Raw genomic sequence first — 6,092 nt, 5'->3', positions numbered from 1 at the left:
CCAATAATGTTTTTCTTAATTTTAATTTATATCTTTGAAAAACAGGGGAGGGGGGGGGGGGGGGGGGGTGGACTTGGAATGCTAAGCCTAGTTAAGCGTTGAGTATTCCATTTTATTGGTCCTTGCATTTTTGTGTGTGGTGAACATAGATGCATAGATTTGTGTCTGCAGTGAGAATTAAGAATTTTGTGTTGATGCAAATAAATGTCCTTGTATTTATAGGCAAGCTTGCATCCCTTGGCAATAGAAATATTAATTTGTTAATGAACAAATATATTATCAACAACAGAGACGAACCCACGTCAGGGTTGAGGGTGGCCATGCCCCCCCCTCCCCCCCCAAAAAAAAAAATCGAAAAATACAGCATTGTATATATATCTAACTGAAAATTTTAAAATATAAAGGACAAATGAGATAAGAAAAGAAATAAATAAAAATATAGAAAAACTAGGAAGTAGCGGCAAAGAAAAAGTGAAGTTTGTGGGAGCTATGAATCAAATGTTTGGATACTGAATAGTAATATACATTATTAAATATTAATTGATAATGTTTGTTTGTTGGTTTATTTTATGAAGTATTAGCTAATTTTAGAAAACAATTTATTAACATTAATTTTGTTGTAGCTTGTGGGGGTATATGTTCGTTTGTCTGGTTTTTTTTTTTTTTTTTTTTTTTTTGGGACTAATTTTTAAAACATTAGAACTATTTGATATGGAAATAATGAAACATTTATTTGATTTATAAAATGAAACATTTATTTAAAAGAAAACAAATACGAGTAATTCAAAAGCCAACGTTGATGTCCCAATTCTTGAAATTTTTCAAACAAAATTCCCAGAAGATCACCATCGATGAAATCAATATTGGTCCACTGCAACGTGATCCCAAACTGTGCAAATATGAGATAATACATTAATGAAGGTGATGAAATTTGACAAACATTAAAATAGATGTTAGTTTTGATTTTCGTAAACTTTTTTTGGTTTATACTTTGGCCCCCTCAATATCGAATCCTAGTTCCGTCCCTAATCAACAAGACTTACTGCCTAAAACCAAAAACTGGCTTCTCTTGAATGTTACTTACTGTGAGAATGTAAGCTTGAAAGAAACGAAAATAGTGAAAAGAAGAAGGTGAAACTAAATTGTTGGTACCTTAAGTTTTCCAATAATGCACTTTTGGTCCCGAAATTTGAAGTGAGCACTATTAATCTCAGTAAAAAAATGACTACTATTGGTTCCTTCTTTAACTTGTGCTAACAAAAACAGTTGACGACTAAGACAATGGCTCGACATGAGTCTAATTGTAAATGCAAGAAAGGCAAGACACGGAGATTTGCAAATATGAGCAAAAATTAGACAATTTGGAGGTAAAGTGGGGCAAAGGACGATTTCGTGTAATTTTGAGGTAATGGGCTGCGTTGAAAAAGCAAAAGACCTTACCCAAGGGAAAAGACAATGATCCATATTTCATTTGGGTTGTCTCTTTGATACCGTGTTGGATCACAAACAAATACGCAACAGTTTTTTTTTTTCTGTACATTGGAATTCTTTTTTGGGCAAGAGTGATTTGGTGTTTAGGGTTTGGTTGAATGATTTTGGTGAAGGTTGTGTACAGAGAATGATTTGGAAAGGGGTTTCAGAGGGGGATTGATTGGTGAAGCTTTGCTGGGTTTAAACTTTTTTTTTTTTCCTTTTATCTTTGTCTAATTTTTATTTTGGGGTTCCAATTCCTTCGAACAATTTTTATGGATTAATTTCTTTGTATGTAATGTAATGGAACGTGGAAAAGAATGGAAGAAGAGTACAATCAGCATGCAGTTAGTTCATCCAGAAAATATTAAAATTTAGGGATTTATTTTAATTTGTTTTAAATTTTTTTGAGGCTATTTAATTACATGGTATAATGAAATTGACATGACATAAATTTATTGGGTCAACTAGTACATGTGATAGACTGATAAGCTTAGGAGACACTTAACTAATACATCAATACCTAACACAGACAAAAGAGCTTTCTTAGAGCATCCACAGCAGTGGAGTTAAAAATTTAGCTTTTTAGCTCCACCAAAAGTTACTTTATCTATTTTACCTACATACATGCTGCAGCAGTGGATCTATTTTAGCTTTTAACACAATAAAATAATATATCCATTACAATAAAATAATATATCCACTACAATAAAATAATATATCTTATACAATAAACAACCACCACAACCACCTTCAACCGCCACCGCCATCGCCGCCACCACCGTCGCCGCTGCCGCCGCCGTCGCCGTTGCCATCGCCGACGACTTTTTTTCCACCGCCGCCGTCTCCATCGCCGCCGCCACCGCCGCCGCATGATAGCAAATAATCGTCTAGTGTTATATTTTTTTTTAACCCCAAATTATACTCATACATTTTTTTTTTAGTAAAACAATTTTTCAATTATTGTGATAACGTATTATCGTCTCAATTATCCAGAAGCAACCTTGAAATAATGTGAACTATGAAATGAAGGAACTTTATAATGTAGTCCATAGATTTATAAGAAAACATAGAAAATAAAATACATATTATAACAAGAACAATGTAGTCCATAGATTTACTCACATACATAATTCAAACCAAATTACAATAAAACTCACACACTCGCACAAGTTCCTATGACTCATACTAAACCCACATACAAAAAAGAAAATTCCTACGACTCGCCTTGCAATTGCCATAAATGTTCAATAAGGTCCGATTGGAGTTGAAAATTTCCCTGCACACAGAAAATTTCCAAACTAACATTTATATCGACACAACAAATTACATAGATAAATTATACAACAAACTTACATTTATATTACAGAGACATTTATATTACATTTATAGACAAATTACAGAGACCACACAATAAATTACAGTGACCCAATACATTCATGTGGTTTTATGCAACACAGTAATTTACAGAGATCAAGTTTTGTGCAACACAATAATTTACAGAGACCACCCATACAGAGACCACCCATACGTAACTCTGGCTCTGTGCAACACAACAAATTACACTAACAACAAAACATAAAAACTTTCCCACACAAATTACAGAAATCACATAATCTAGACAAGAAATTTCTGCAAATAGAAAATTCTCAATTCAGAGCCCACATAATCCACACAACCAATTCCTGCAAACCGAAAATTCCCAATACAGAGTGCACAGAATCCACACAACAAAATAACAGAAAATTTCCAAAACACAAAATTTCCAATACAGAGACCACATAATCCACATAACCAATTCCTGCAAACAGAAAATTCCCAATACAGAGAGCACAGAATCCACGCAACAAAATAACAGAAAATTCCCAAACAAAAAATCCCAAAAACAGAGACCACAAAATCACAATAACCCAGAAAAATTAAGCTATGAAAAAATTCACTACAAAAGAAAAGAGAGAGCACTGACCTGAAGTGGATCGGCTGGGACGGCGACGGCGTGGGCTGGGCTTGGACGGCGACGGCGTGAAGAGCTTGATGAGTGAGATGGGAGCTTGCGACGGCGACGGTGATGAGTGAGGGAGATGAGCTGGAGTGCGATGAGTGAGGGAGATGAGTGAGGGAGATGCGGCAACGGACGGCGTGGGCTGGGCTGGTCTGGGATGGCGATGGCGTGGGCTGGTTTGGGCTGGACGGCGACGGACGGCGTTGGCGAGGGCTGGTCTGGGACGGCGATGGGTGAGAGAGATGAGTGCGATGGGTGAGAGAGAGGAGTGAGGGAGATGCGGCTGGGACGGTGTGGGCTGGGTTGGGCTGGGATGGCGAGGGACGGCGTGGGCTGCGTTGGTCTATGGCGGCGACGGTGATGAGTGAGGCAGGAGTGATTTGGGAGATGAGAGTGAGGGAGAAGGAGATTGAGAGCGACGGTGAAGGAGATAGAAAATAAAAGAATGAAAAAAAAAGGGGAAGGAGTGAATATTTTAATCAGGCTGCTCCTTAAAAAATTTTTTTTTTTTTTTTTTGATGAGTGCTACAGTGCACATCTATCTATAGATGTGCACTGTAGCAAATCAGCCAAATATTTTGACTTTGGCTCCACTGCTGTGGGCTTGTTTTGCAATATTGGTGGAGCTAAAATAGCATTATAGCTTTTTAGCTCCACTGTTGCAAATGCTCTTACAAATGGTGTCGGTGTCTAATGTTAGGGGATATATAAAAAATTTAAAATTATAAAGGGTAAAATCAAAATTATCCTCTAATTTTGTGTGAGGACTGAGGAGGATAATAACTATCCTTAATAGACACCTGACCGGAAAAGAAAAACCAATTTTCATGTCATTTCATGGAACCATTCGAACACCCAGATAACACTACAGAAGGACATTGAAAAAAAAAATTAAAAAATAACATTTGGTTCTTCTGCTGTATGATGAACATGGCATATAAAAGTAGTATAGCTCACCAAGGCATATTACTAAGATACTACTAATTTATTCATGTCACAATACATTTTCGCCCTTCTTAATAATAATTCCCTTAACCTCCTACATTATTTATGTAACAAATTAAGCATAGAAATATATAGATATGTTAAGTAGCTCAATTAAAAGTTTTTCAACATAAATAATCACCCTTTCTTTACAAATCGCATATTACAACATGGAGAGCTACCTAAACACGGTTTGACACACAGTTAAGGTCCATAAGGACATAGATATGGATTGGAGAAAGAGAAAACATAAAAGGGTAAGAAGTAGAAGTAGGACCGGAGGAGAAGTAATTTGGGTAGAGAAAGAAAGTGTATTAAAAATTTTGATTTTGATTTTGATTTTGATTTTTTTATAGATAAATTTCACTCTCCAACCGCCATTGAGGAGGTCTCCAACGAGGAGCAAGATTGAAGAGGTAGAGTAAATGAACTTTGGCCTGGAGACTTAATAACAAAGAGATGAAATTGAATGTCAATCACACTTTGCTTGCTTGGAGGACAGTTGATATTTGATTCTTATCATTCTTTCTGTAGGGATAAAAGGCCCAAAAGTACATATTAGGCTGTAGGCCTTGTTCGAGGACGCTTAGTGGTCCGAGGACAGATAAACGATAGTGAAGACATAAACGTTAGAACTTCATGAGCAAACTACGACTAAGAAGGTTTGGGAAGGTGGGCCGAGAAGGAATGCCTCCCCGACTAAGCAAAGCAGAGGTCAGAAGGTGTGGTCTACCATCCAGAGCAACGTTCCAGGAGATTCTATTGATAATGATACACATCATGAAAGCAAAGGACAAAGGAAAGTTATGAAATATCTAAGAGAAAGCTGCTACCACCACCGCATTGAATGCTTTGCAGCTAACTCTCTGACCGTATAATGTGGAAGTGATACCTGAACAGTAATTTTCAACCTTACAGCTACTCCCAGAGACTTCAAGAAGGTGTTGATGGGACAAGGATCAACGCCAGCGACCTAGTCTACACGTGGAGGGTAGAGATGAAAGAAGGAAGATGGTATAAAAGAGAAAGAAGACCCTGAGGGAAGGGGATCAAGGAATGGAGGGAAAAACACTGTAACAACAGGAACTAAACTTGTAATCAAATTCAAAAGAAATATATACAAGAATTGATCTCCTCGAATTGTGTCAAGGATGATTTTCTTTGGATAAAACCAATTTATCTTTACTTTCTTGTCATCTTGACCCACTATAATTGTTGTCCAACTCATTAGAGCCTAGTTTTCTAACCCATTCTTGACATATTCATTGTATTAGACTCTTTGTGCCTAAATCCTTTCACCATTTGGGCTTAGGGATCAAAACGTGCCTTTACAATTGGCGTCGTTTGTGGGAATTTCTTGTGTTGTAGTGAGTTTAACGTTCAATTATGGTAGGTTCAGGTCTAAATCGAGGGGAGTCTGTTGGTTCCCAACGTCAAGACTAGTTTCTCAACCTTGAACGGAGAAGGGACCGAGAGGTTAGTGTGCATACCACCCATACTGGTAGGAGCCAATCGCGAAGTAGGAGTCGCATCTCTCATAAAGAGAATACTAAAAGCATGCAACTGGAGATTAACCGTTTACGAAGGAGGTTGCGCTGCAAACGACGGAGGAGGACTCCTTCAAATTCTGACTTCT

Source organism: Quercus lobata, chromosome 2 (genome assembly GCF_001633185.2).
Source record: "Quercus lobata isolate SW786 chromosome 2, ValleyOak3.0 Primary Assembly, whole genome shotgun sequence".
NCBI classification, from domain to species: Eukaryota; Viridiplantae; Streptophyta; class Magnoliopsida; order Fagales; family Fagaceae; genus Quercus; species Quercus lobata.
The sequence above is the reverse complement of the archived record's forward strand: the minus strand, read 5'-3'. Positions refer to the sequence as shown.